This window comes from Eupeodes corollae, chromosome 2 (assembly GCF_945859685.1).
Source record: "Eupeodes corollae chromosome 2, idEupCoro1.1, whole genome shotgun sequence".
NCBI classification, from domain to species: Eukaryota; Metazoa; Arthropoda; class Insecta; order Diptera; family Syrphidae; genus Eupeodes; species Eupeodes corollae.
Genome location: NC_079148.1, coordinates 108093575 through 108107856, shown reverse-complemented (window position 1 = coordinate 108107856; position 14282 = coordinate 108093575). Strand labels below are relative to the sequence as shown.

Sequence of the window (14282 nt, the reverse complement as noted above, 5' to 3'; positions counted from 1 at the left end):
CATAATGCTTTTATCTTTTTTTTTTAAATTAATTTGTTTATTCGTCCCTATTTCATATTTATACGTGACAAAAGAGTGTGGGTGGTTTAACATTGTAGGCGTGTGTTAATTCAACAAAACACGTGTGATTGTTTGAAAACAATGCATAAAAACTTGCTATATAAAGGGTAGAATTATAGTTTTGTATATACACTTGAATGCATAAAACTTATATAAGAAAAATAAAATGTATCTAAATATAAGAAATTTTTAAATAAAAGAGCAAACATTTAATATTGTCGTCTTAAGTAGGATGTTTATAAAGGCCCTTTTATATCATCGCATCGAATATATTTATAGGTTATCCTGCAAAAAATAACGATTCGCTGTAGATCCAAATCATACAGCTTTTTCTTTTTTTATTGTTCGTTTAGTTTAAAAACTTTATCTGTCCCTTTTCTTACAACTTCATTTCGCACTGCATTACCATTTACAACACCAAATTGCCATCTATCCGCTATAATGAGAACTAATTTTAAGGTTTCTGCAATAAATCCAGATCACAAACTATTATTAATTAAGTGTTAAAAGAAATTAGAACTAGTTTATAGCTACAGCCTTAAAGTTATTCTTGTACTATGTACACTTATTTGGTTTAACGTTCCGAATATATTGACACATTTTTCAAAGTTATCTTAGCTTATTACAAAAAGGAAAGTTTTTGAGGAAATACAAGCTGCACCAACTACTTGGACCCATTTAAGTTATTTACATTTAGTTTAATAGTTCTAGACTTATCGAGAATACAATAAATGTAAACGGTGATTTTTTAAGAGCTTGAGAACTTTTAAAAAAAAAAAACGCATACAATTTGCAAAATCTCATCGATTCTTTATTTGAAACGTTAGATTGGTCCATGACATTTACTTTTTGAAGATAATTTCGTTTAAATGTTGACCGCGGCTGCGTCTTAGGTGGTCCATTCGGAAAGTCCAATTTTGGGTAACTTTTTCGAGCATTTCGGCAGGAATAGCCCGAATTTCTTCGGAAATATTGTCTTCCAAAGCTGGAATAGTTGCTGGCTTATTTGTGTAGACTTTAGACTTGACGTAGCCCCACAAAAAATAGTCTAAAGGCGTCAAATCGCATGATCTTGGTGGCCAACTTACCGGTCCATTCCTTGAGATGAATTGTTCTCCGAAGTTTTCTCTCAAAATGGCCATAGAATCGCGAGCTGTGTGGCATGTAGCGCCATCTTGTTGAAACCACATGTCAACCAAGTTCAGTTCTTCCATTTTTGGCAACAAAAAGTTTGTTAGCATTGAACGATAGCGATCGCCATTCACCGTAACGTTGCGTCCAACAGCATCTTTGAAAAAATACGGTCCAATGATTCCACCAGCGTACAAACCACACCAAACAGTGAATTTTTCGGGATGCATGGGCAGTTCCTGAACGGTTTCTGGTTGCTCTTCACTCCAAATGCGGCAATTTTGCTTATTTACGTAGCCATTCAACCAGAAATGAGCATCATCGCTGAACAAAATTTGTCGATAAAAAAGCGGATTTTCTTCCAACTTTTCTAGGGCCCATTCACTGAAAATTCGACGTTGTGGCAGATCGTTCGGCTTCAGTTCTTGCACGAGCTGTATTTTATACGGTTTTACACCAAGATCTTTGCGTAAAATCTTCCATGTGGTCGAATAACACAAACCCAATTGCTGCGAACGGCGACGAATCGACATTTCACGGTCTTCAGCAACACTCTCAGAAACAGACGCAATATTCTCTTCTGTACGCTGTACGCATTCGTGTGGTTGGTTTAATGTCCAATAAAGTAAACTGAGTGCGAAACTTGGTCACAATCGCATTAATTGTTTGCTCACTTGGTCGATTATGTAGACCATAAATCGGACGTAAAGCGCGAAACACATTTTGAACCGAACACTGATTTTGGTAATAAAATTCAATGATTTGCAAGCGTTGCTCGTTAGTAAGTCTATTCATGATGAAATGTCAAAGCATACTGAGCATCTTTCTCTTTGACACCATGTCTGAAATCCCGCGTGATCTGTCAAATACTATTGCATGAAAATCCTAACCTCAAAAAAATCACCCTTTATAAGCCTATATAGTTATACAGATATTCAAGATGGCGGACATACGTGTTAGGAATATTAATCTATAAAGACTTAATATTGGGTATGTGTTTAGTACTAATGACGTGTTAACAATATTAAATAAAAATTAACATGTTTAATGGCTGAATCACAAACACGCTTCAGCTTTGGCTTCGTCTGCGTTACGGTGGCCTTGCTTCGAGGTTGCTTTGAATGACATTTCTATTATTTCATACCTCCAAAGAGCAAATATTTTGTTTGTTGACATTTTTTTACAGCTGTCAGACAAAGCAAATGTTCAGATAATTGAGCTAGAGCTTCCGTTTGGAGTCACATTACGTTCTTTTCCTAACGATTGTCAAACGAAACTTAGGTCGAAGCTCCATTGTGATAGCATGCATTGAATTCCTACGGCTGAACTTTTAAACTTCAGGTGAAGCCGAAGCTGAAGTGTGTTTGTGATTCAGCCATAAATCATATACTTACCATAAAGATGTAATTTAAAGCACCTTACGTATTTTTACTGTTAAGGATGTTTTTTTAGAGGTATAAAAGTTTAAGTTGGCAATACTATTTAACTGGTGGCCATTTTGTCAGCTGTGAGGTAATTTATTTGTAGCTTATTTTGCCATCAAGCAAATGGTTCGGTGAATGGATCCAAAAGAAGATGGCCGTTCATCCCAATCTTCTCAAGCAATTTAGTTTAGTGATAAAGTTCTCTTATGGTTTAATGGATACGTTAAGCACTTTTCACATGAGCACGACCAACGAATGAATGAATATTCGTCTGTTTTTTACATTTCTTTCACATGAGAGAATTGTAGTTAATACGAACTGTCAAGCTTTATTCGCGTTCCACATTATCCATACTAGCAACGAATAAAATAATCACGGGTACTTAACCTAAAAAATCATTCTTGTTTTGGTTTCGGACTTCGGTGGTGAATGGTGTTTGGCTGTGGCTCCTTGTCAAACTTCTTTCTCGACGAATTAAAAACTCTCATGTGAAAGGAATTTCAAAATCGGCGAAAATTCGTTCATTCGTTGGTAGCGCTCATGTGAATACTGCTTTAAATGTTAAATGCTTTGATGCTTTGTCAAATGTCGATTGACTATTTTTGTGGCTCAAAACTCAAAACGATTGGCCACTTGGAGGAAAACTGTCACCTCGTTAAAGGCCGATATGCGGTCAAAAATGTTGGAAAAAATATCAAAAGTTGGACGTCCAAATTAGACTACGTTTGAACCAGCGCGCGGTGACGGGCATATGAAAGAAATTATATTTACTTTATAATTCAAAAAGATAATCTTTCAAGCTAAGTAAATTTCATGTTATCTTTGAAAAAAATCATCTGTTTTGCTTCATTATTTCAAAATTTATATTTCTAAAAAAACACCCTCTACAGTGAATTAAATTAATATTTTATCACTATCGAATTATTAGAGTTTTGGTATCTGTTCATTTTCTAATGTTTAAGCAATTAAAGCATGTTTTTCAATTATTATTAACTTCCCATAGAAAGTTATTGTAATAGGTCTGATTTTTCGAAATTTTTACATTTCTTGACGTTTCAAGGTCCGTAGAGTCGAAATAAAAGATTTTTAGAAAGGTGCCTGTGCGTGCGTGTGTACGTATACATCCGAACGTTCGCAACGTTTTTTCGTCGTCCATAGTTCAAGAACCAGAAGAGATATCAACTTCAAATAAGATTTGCTATACAGATAATAATGCAAAAAGATGCAGTAAGGGCTCTCAAGTTTTAAAAAAACCCTAAATATCTCACTCAAATTTTTAGCCTTGATAATTTTACGAATAAAAAATTATTTTTTCTCCAAAACAATTTTGTGCAACGAATAATATTGTTTTTAACGTTTTGGATTTCAACTAATTTTCACTTATAAGAAATATTGTTTTCAACATTCCAAACAATTTTGAGAAGTATTTTATTAACAGTTTTTTACAAAAAATAAAAAAACCTAAACAAAAATTAATAAAAGTTGGTAAAAATTGATTTTTGACTCAAATAGCTTTTCAAAAATTAAAAATACTGTCTCCATAGCAAATATTGTTTTTGATATTAGTAGTTTTTTTGTATAAAAATTCAACAGTCCGTTTTTCCATAAAAAAATAAAATCTACAAAAAATAGTACGCAAATTAATTAAAAATTGATGTTCGGTTCTTGATATCTCTCAAATTAATTTCATTCATCTAATTTTTAAAAATTTAAGAAACGCTAAATTAGTAAAAATTTGTTTCGACTAAAATCTATTAAACAAAGCAGTTTGAAAATTTCAAACTAAACTATTTCCTTATATGGAAAATATTGTTGGTAATTTATAAATTTTTAAAAATAATTTAACTAATAACTTTTTTAACCTAATCAAGACAAATTGACAGACGGAATGGGAAGTTATCAGAGTGGGTCACATCCCAGCCTATTTTTTATTCAGATATTCTTATTCTATGATTTTTTAGAAGAACTACTAGAAGATATTATTTCCATTCAACTTCAACTGATTTTTTAAGAACCGTGAATTGAAAATTTGAATTTCTATTTAAGCTTTTAATCCTGAATACCATCAAGATATGCGCTAATAGCCCTGTTTAATAAACGAATAAAATACAAAACACTGTTTTTAAATGTATGGTTTTGTTTCTCAATGGTCAGGCATTTCTTGAAGTTTTTTTGTTACAATTTTACAAAGAATTTAATTTTTTTAATTGAAAATAATAAACAATTATTAAAAGTTCTGAGTTTTTTAAAGCTCTCTAACTTATGTTTTTATTTATTTTAAATTGCTCTTAAAACTTAATCAACTCAGGTTTTTGGTCATGTTTTTGGTAAATAAATAATAACATTTAAAAAAGGTAGGTTCAATAAAAAATGCAAAAGCCTGTTAAAAACCAAAGTTAGATAAAATTCCTTAAAGATATAATGAAACCTGCAGGTAATCGCATTGTTGAAAAGTGATTTAATGATACAAATTTTAAAAAGAGGCTGGGATGCGACCCACACTGATAACTTTACATCCCGTCTGTCGATTTGTCTTGCCTAAAAGTTTGTCTATATGTACTCATATCGATTTTTACCAAATTTGCGTACTATTTTTTGTAGATTTTATTTTTTATGAAAACACAGACCGTTGGATTTTAATGCAAAAATTACTGCATATCGAAAACAATATTTTCTGTAAAATAAAATAAGTTTGAAGCGAATATTTTTAATTTTTAAAAAGCTATTTGAGTCGAAAGTAAATTTTTACCAACTTTTATACATTTTTTTTAGGTTTTTGTTTTTTTGTACAAAAACTGTTAATTCGATATTTCTCAAAATTTGTCCTAACGTTGAAAACAATAGTTCTTTTAAGATAAAATAAGTTTGAAGCCTAAATTTCAATTTTTTGAAAAGATATTTGAATCGATATTCAATTTTTACCAACTTTGAGTGATTTTTTTTTAGATTTTTATTTTTTATAAAAGAAACTGTCAATTCGATTGTTCTCAAAATTTTATCGGATGTCAAAAACATTATTCTTCGTTGCACAAAATTGTTTTTGAGATGAAATCATATTTGATTCGTAAAATTTTGGAGGTGACAAATTTTTTTTAATTTTTTTTTTTTGATTTATAAAAAAATCGTTAAATAGATTTTTGTCAAAAAATATACTTCACGTTATTGTATTATTATATTATATGAAATTTAATTCAAGCCTCTAGCGTTTTTGGTTCGTAAGATATTTAGGTTTAACTAAAATTAATTTTCACCTTTTTTTTCAAACTGCTATGGTAAAAAAACCACCCACGCAATTCTTTTGAGAGTCCTTTTTGAATCTTTCTGCTTTATTATCTGTATAACAAAATTTATTTGAAATCGATGTCTCTACTGGTTCTTGAGCTATGGACGACGAAAAAACCGTCGCGAACGTACTTGACGTACGGGCGTACGAACGTACGTACACACGCACGCACAGACATCTTTCTAAAAATCTTTTATTTGGACTCTAGGGACCTTAAAAAGTCGAGAAATGTCAAAATTTTCAATTTGACAAATACTTCCTATGGGAAGTTAATAAATAATAAGGCCAGTCGCCCTTAAAATAAATGTTTTTAAATTTTAAATTTCCTAACTCATATTCATTACTATTATAGCAATACAGACATTTAACAAACAATTGAGTTTCTCAGGTTCAAAAAGAATACTATGCCAAAAAATGAATATTAAGGCTAAATTTACACATCATATTATTCTTTAATTGTAACAAAATTTCAATTCCAATCAGAAAATACTTAGAATATAAATGTCTCCATAATAAAGAAACGCTTAAATAAAAAAAAAACAAACATTGTTTGTATTGAAAAGTCATAACTCGAAAATTGCTTTGCTAAAAATTAAATTCTTAATTAAATATTCAAGTTTCGTATGAGCAAAACGCCTGCTAGCTTTAAATAGACATCTTAAATTGAAATATAAACAAAATAAGTTTGAAACTCCTTACTTTAATTTCTATCTTTATTTTTTTTTTTTTGAAAACATACACACAGTGACTTTATCGTTCGTTTAACCTTTCGTGACTTATCCTCATAAGTAACACCTCTTTTAACAAAACAGCAAACTGCTATACAATAACCAACGAACTTAAGGACGTCACGTCATAGTTTTTTCTTGGTTAAAGTTGTAGGTCAAGATAATGACTTCCCGCTTTTTTTATTACCTACTCCTATCCAAATGTCTTCCTTTTCTTTAAGAATTATGTAAGTTTAATGTTTCCTTTTTTATTAAACAAATAGATAATTTAATTAAATTGACCTTTAAAGATACATTTTTAATTATTTTGTGTCATCTGACAAAAAAAATATTCCAAGTCGAAATAAAAGGCAATTAAAAATTTTGTCCTATTTCTTGTTAAATGTTAAACAAATATAATGGCGAAATGGCTAATATCAATTTCGATGTGTCAAATGCGGGGTGCATGGTAAAAATAGATCTCGAAGACAATTTGTGGGAGAGTCTATTATAATAATAGAAATTTTAAGAATTAAATAAAAAAAAACTTACCTATATTTAATTCACCGCTACAATGTTAATCCTTATGCAATTAATTCTTATTTATTTTGTATTAACTTTTTTTTTTAATTTTCACAAGACAAAGACACACGTTTCAGATAGTAACCGTCATTTAGGTAACAATTATAATTACTTGAACTTCTTATACTGACTTATCTCACGATTAAACTAAATTAATTTATCTTTTACATCAAAGTTACATGGACTGTTAAAAAAAAAGAAAACTTTTAAAAAATTATCATTAAACTAAACAAATCAAAAACACCGCAAAATATTGGAGGAGTGTTTATGGAGACGTGTTGTCAGATGAATTCAGAACCAACGAACGGTTGAGCATTCTTCTCTTTTCCATCGGTTGCCTCGTCGTCGACGTAGTCGTCGCGCAGTAAGAATGTCATTCAAGGGCGTTGCAAGGTCGTTGGCACAAGTTTTATTTTCAAACACACGACACACGAGGGGAAGAAATAATATTATTTTTTTTGTATATATCGGAATTAAGTTTGTTCGAAGCGAAGAGTGAAGAATAAAAACAAACCGATGGTTCTTAATAAAACATAACTTTTTTCAATCATAAACAAAATGGGTACATACATACATTAGTTCAAAAAAATTAAAAACAATGTGAATTATTTTCTTTTTTTTCGTTTCGTTTCGTTTCTTGCCGCACGTCCAGAGTAGGTTAAAGTTAGATTTGATTAATTGGTCTTGGTGGTTTTGAGAATTTGACGGTGACGGACATCGTCTAGGCTTAGAGCGACACTGGGTAAGGGAGGCATCAAAAGTAATTAATTTAGTCTTGAGTAAAGTATATGAATTTGAGATTCAGAGAGCGCAAGAGATTTTTGTAATGTTCTTGTTATGTTAGCTTTGTACCGTACACAACAAACTGAGACTGTGATATTCCTTCGAATATAGAAGCACGATGTTTTGAAAATTCGGCAGAGAAAGCACTTTCCATTCCACCTTCATCAACCATCCACCCCCATTCTCGCCCTCTGAGTGATTATGCTTTCAAATGAAAAGCTTTTTTTTCTAGATAACAATAACATACAGGTTCGCAGTACGATTACTGAAAATAGAGAGCAAATGAGAAGAATGCTATTTCTCAAGACATTCTCTCCAGAGCAAGAGACCGGCTTTTTGTGTCTCAATGTATTTGCTATTAAGATAGAACTATCAAGTAAACATAATGTTTATCATGTCGAGTCCAAGTCCAAGTGTGTATCAGACAAACTAACAAGAGAAGCTATTTAGTGTTGCCATTGCAATAATATACTGGGCTGTGAAAAGTTCTCTCAAGAAGATTCGAGGAAAGTCCTTTTTATTTGCGACATAGAGGTAGAAACTATATGGCAAGTTTTTCATTCTCAAAACGATGGTAGAGAAGTAGAAAAAAGTGGGTCTCCCGTTTTCATCCGGCTGTCCTGACCCCTACAGCCTAAATCATTGGGTCGGTTGACTTCAAATTTAGGAATTTAGGAATTTTGAGCCGAATCTTTTTTTTTATTTTTCAAAAATCGAAACTACGAATTTTCTCAAAAACAAGCCGATAGATTTTTTAAAATGTTCGCAATTTTTAACTTCCCATAGGAAGTTATTGTAATGGGTCCGATTTGTCAAATTGAAAATTTTGACATTTCTCGACGTTTCAAGGTCCCTAGAGTCCAAATAAAAGATGTCTGTGCGTGCGTGTGTGTACGTTCGTACGTCCGTACGTTCGCGACGTTTTTTCGTTGTCCATAGCTCAAGAACCAGAAGAGATATCGATTTCAAATAAATTTTGTTATACAGATAATATGGCAGAAAGATGCAGAGAGGGCTCTCAAGAAAATTGCGTGGGTCGTTTTTTTACCATAGCAGTTTGAAAGGTGAACATTTTGGTTAACCCTAAATATCTTACGAACCAAAAACGCTGGAGACTTGAATTAAATTTTATATAATAAATTGTAATGTGATACCAAAGAAGTATATTTTTTGAAAAACAAAAATCCATTTAACGATGTTTTTTATAAATCAAAAAAACTGAAAAAAAAATTTGTCACCTCCAAAATTGTACGCCTAAAATATGATTTCATCTCCAAAACAATTTTGTGCAACGAAGAATAATGAGAATAATGTTTTTGACATCTGATAAAATTTTGAGAAAAATCGAATTGACAGTTATTTTTATAAAAAATGAAAATAAAAAAAAACATTACGCAAAGTTGGTAAAAATTGAATATCGATTCAAATATCTTCTCAAAAACTTGAAATTTAGGTTTGAAACTTATTTTATCTGATAAGAAATATGTTTTTCAAAATTCTGAAAAATGTTGAGAAAAATCGAATTGACAGTTTTCTTATAAAAAATAAAAACCTAAAAAATTAATAAAAGTTGGTAAAAATTGATTTTCGACTCAAATACCTTTTCAAAACTTTGCGATATTAGATTTAATTTACTTTTATATTTCAAAATATATTGTTGACAGTTTTTGTACAAAAAATTAAAAACATAAAAAAAATTAACAAAAATTGGTAAAAATTGCGTATCGACTCAAATATCTTTTGAAAAATTTGAAATATTGGCTTCAAGTTTATTTTATTTTACAGAAAATATTGTTTTCGATATTCAGTAATTTTTATATAAAAATCCAACAGTCCGTTTTTATATAAAAAATAAAATCTACAAAAAAAATACGCAAATTTGGTAAAAATTGATACGAGTACATATAGACAAACTTTTAAGCAAGACAAATCGACAGACGGGATGGGAAGTTATCAGTGTGGGTTGCATCCTAGCCTCTTTTTTTTAATTTGTCATCATTCAATATAATCAAAATATTTGTAAATTTCTTTAGAAGGGTACCACCCATAGAACCTTTATTTTGTTTTTCTACGCAAGGTTTTATACTATTTAAATAATATTTGAAGATAAAAAATGTCATTGTTTATATTTTTGATTTAAAAAAAAAATATTAAATTTATTATTATATCTTGAAAATGGGTCATCATTCTTTTACGAAATTGAAAAAAAGACCTTGCAACTTAACTGCATACCACAAATATTATAAAACTAAGACTGAAAAATTGTATACATACAAAATTAATTAAAAAAAAAAAAACGGCATAACGATGCTCAAATATAAATTATGAAAAATTATGACTTTTTGAGATATCGAATGGCATTTAAATGTTTGAAAAAATATAATAAAATTTTCTTGCTGCAACATTTTCAAATCTTTAATTACAGGAAATGTTTTTTTACAAAAAAATAAAAATCTAAACAAAAAAATTAATAAAAGTTTGTAAAAATTGATTTTCGACTAAAACATCTTTTCAACACTTTAAGATATTAGCTTGAAACTGATTTTTTTCTTTTAACAAATAATGTTTTCAACATTCAGTAAAATTTTCAGAAAAATCGAATTGACAGTTTTTTTTACAAAAAATAGAAACTTAAAATAAAGTTAACAAAAGTTGGTAAAAATTGATTTTCTACACAAATATCTTTAAAAACTTTGGGATTATGGCTTCCAGCTTATTTTAACTTACAAGAAATATTGTTTTTAACATTTGAAAAACTTTGAGGAAATCGAATTGACATTTTTTTACAAAAAAAAAATAAAACCCAATAATAAAATAATAAAAGTTGGTAAAAGTTGATTTTCGACTCTAATATCTTTTTGAACTTTAATATAAGGACTTTAAACTTAAATATTGTTCTCAACATTCAGTGAAATTTTGAGAAAAATCTAATTGACAGTTTTTTTTACAAAAAATAAAAACCTCAAACAAAAAAACAATACAATAAAAATTTACTTTCGACTCAAATAGCTTTTCAAAAATTAAAAATACTGTCTTTACAGCAAATATTGTTTTCATTATTAGTAGTTTTTTTTATTAAAATCAAACAGTCCTTTTTTTATAAAACAATAAATTCTACAAAAACCTTTTTGCAAATTTGGTAAAATTGATTTTCGGTTCTTGATATCTCTCAAATAATTTCATTCATTTAATTTGTAAAAAATTTAGAAATGTTAATTAGATTGATTAAAATTTGTTTTCGATCAACGTTTAACAAAACTAGATTTTCAAACTAAACTTTATCTTTAAATGGAAAATATTACTGGTAATTTAAAATTTTGAAAAATATTTCAAGTGATAATTTTTTTATACAAAATACGAAAACCTACAACTTTTAAGCAAGAAAAATCGATGAGGGGAATTTGCATTTATCAGGGTGCGTCTCATCCCAGCCTAAATTTTTAAAAAAATCTGTTAACATATACATGCTCTAATCCTAAGGATTTAAGGGCATTCTTCATAGATAGCCACGTTGTGCATAGCATTGTTTTCAGTAGGTCATTAGACCAAATCGTGAAAACTCGTAGTAACCATATTCACAAAATGCCAAAAAGTTGATTTTAATACATCAAATAAATATTGCCAACATTGTGTTTGTATTATACAACAGGAACGTACATATATATTTTTACAGGCGATCTTTTTGGCAAATACTTTGTTTCGATAAAAATTTAGGTATCCAAATTTATTGTTGTTGAAAAATAATACGAACCCAGATACGAAAACTCTGTTACATGCTGTTTGTTGTATCAGCAATGACCAATATACTTTATCCTGAGAAAATAAAAAGATGTATGTCCAATATAAACTTTCCATGGAATCAGTTAGTTGCATCCACTCCTCTTAAAAATTCAGCTATAATACTCGCATTTCAATGAATGCTCATCAGTTTACCCTTGAACCCAATTCCGAACGTACTGTCAAGTATAAACATTTTTTTTAACAGCACATGGCTGAAACACAAACACGCTTCAGCTTCGGCTTCGCCTGACGTTTACGAGTTCAGCCATAGGAATTCAATACATTCTATCACAATGGAGCTCCGACCTAAGTTTCGTTTGACAATCGTAAGGAAAAGAACGTAATGTAACGTAATGTGACTCCAAACGGAAGCTCTAGTTCAATTATCTGAACATTATGACTGAAACACAAACACGCTTCAGCTTCGGCTTCACCTGACGTTTACGAGTTCAGCCATAGGAATTCAATGCATGCTATCACAATGGAGCTTCGACCTCACGTTTCGTTTGACAATCGTAAGGAAAAGAACGTAATGTAACGCAATGTGACTCCAAACGGAAGCTCTAGTTCAATTATCTGAACATTTGCTTTGTCTGACAGCTCAACAGCAGTAAGAAAATGTCAACAAACAAAATATTTGCTCTTTGGAGGTATGAAATAATAGAAATGTCATTCAAAGCAACCTCGAAGCAAGCGAACCGTAACGCAGACGAAGCCAAAGCTGAAGCGTGTTTGTGATTTAGTCTATGTAGCTCTGTTTTCCTTCCTATTTCCATATCAAACCAATGTGCACTGGTATCTCCTCTTAAATCCTTCCCTATTTTTCTAAGCACGTGCTGTGCTTAAACTTAACTGCTTGAACAGAATGAGATGCAGCTGTAGCTAAGAAAATCGCTGTAGTATAAGCTGTCAATAAAAACGCTCACTAATGTAGCAAAGGTCGCCCACAATGGTGTAGCACAGGAAATTTATTCGGGCATGTTCAACGCATATAAAAATTATATTTGAACTGAATTTGTATGGTAGCATACTATAAAAAAGTAACAAAACCAGAAAAAACTCTCAAATGCATTGAACGCTACCAAAAAAAAAGTGAAAAGTCAAAAAATGAAATGGGTTTCCCCCATCTGTCATCTCAAATGTAGCTTGCAGCGTCGCCAAAAGTTAAAGTTGAGTCAACTTGCGCTGCAGCTACTGCTACAGCTACAGCTACAGCTACAGCTTCTCATTGTGTCGATGTATACTATTTTCGTATCTTTTAACTTTGACAGTGCTACAGGCTACAGCTACAGCTACACCATTCTGTTCAAGCAGTAAAACATATTGGAGTAGTAATAACTCCTTAAGTTTAGGCAAATTATAAATGCATTGTGTCAAACATTTGAAGCAGAAAACAGCCCTCTACCCGTCAAAATGAAAACTATATAGTAGGTTTCTGAAATTGAAAGCAATAGAAAGTAGAATCACAAATTGCTTTTGTTTTACGTATTAAATCTTAAAAGATAAAACACATCAATCATTTTCGATAATAATAACGCTGGTATGGAAAAGCCTAAGATGATTGTTGATAAATGACAGTCAAAATAATCGAATTCGATCTATGTGAGCTGATAGTCAAGCTTACTATATTCGAAATAAGCAAGAAAAGTAAGAATTTTATCCAAGCACAGCCAATTTGATACCTCAGTTTCCTCAAACCTTAAACCGTTGCCGAACAGTATTTTGTAACTAATTCGATTGCGAAATTCTGAAAAGAGAATGTGGATTCGGTATAGGTTAGACACTTTTAAAACTAACCTAAAAATCCTTAACTTTCGAATTAAAGAAGAAATCCAAATTTTCCGAAATCAAAACTGGAACAACCTATTATCTAGTTTTGATAAAGGTTCTAAGCCGTTTTGGAAAGTTACAAAAATAATTAAGAAGAAAGGCTCAAATATTCCTCCCCTCCGAATGCAAAGTAATGTATTTGTAACTCAGGAGGAAAAAGCAAATATTTTGACTGAAACTTTTAGACAAAATCATCAAATTTCAGCGCAATTAAGTGATCTTTAAACTAAAAATCTTGTAAGGAAAAAATTAGCGGAAATAAATAGTCTTATTATCAACCAAGCAGATATATTAATACACGACAACAGTTTAGTCAACAATTTAATAAAAGAATTAAAAATAAAGAAATCACCTGGCCTTGATGGCATCAGTAATCAAATGTTGAAAGCGTTACCTAAAAAAGGTATTACATACATTACGTTCTTGTTCAACATCTATATTAAACTCTGTTACTTTCCTGAAAAGTGGAAAATAGCCAAAGGGGTCCCAATCAGTAAGCCTGGCAAGCCAAAAGATAACCCAAGTAGCTATAGGCCTATAAGCTTACTAAGCACTTTGAGTAAAATTTTCGAAAAACTCTTAAAAAATCGCCTCTTAAAGCATGTTGAACAAGCTAATATATACCCTATCGAGCAATTCGGTTTCAGAGCTGGCCACTCCACTAATCATCAAATTTTAAGAATAAAGCAGTATGTTCAAAAT

General features: G+C 30.6%; 2 protein-coding genes across 3 annotated transcripts in view; both read right to left on the bottom strand.

Moving 5' to 3' along the window:
- LOC129944232 (biogenesis of lysosome-related organelles complex 1 subunit 2) overlaps positions 1 to 2527 on the bottom strand; it is a 73656-nt gene extending 71129 nt beyond the window's left edge. Inside the window, exon 1 of the mRNA XM_056053540.1 lies at positions 2522 to 2527. The gene's annotated coding sequence lies outside the window, so the exon portion shown is untranslated. The remainder of the gene's footprint in view (positions 1 to 2521) is intronic.
- Positions 1 to 8060, bottom strand: part of LOC129944230 (glycogen-binding subunit 76A) — a 50079-nt gene extending 42019 nt beyond the window's left edge. The window contains exon 1 of one of the 2 annotated variants that reach the window (XM_056053537.1): positions 7158 to 8060. The gene's annotated coding sequence lies outside the window, so the exon portion shown is untranslated. The remainder of the gene's footprint in view (positions 1 to 7157) is intronic. The other variant, XM_056053535.1, reaches the window with a different exon arrangement.
- Between the last annotated feature and the right edge of the window lie 6222 nt (positions 8061 to 14282).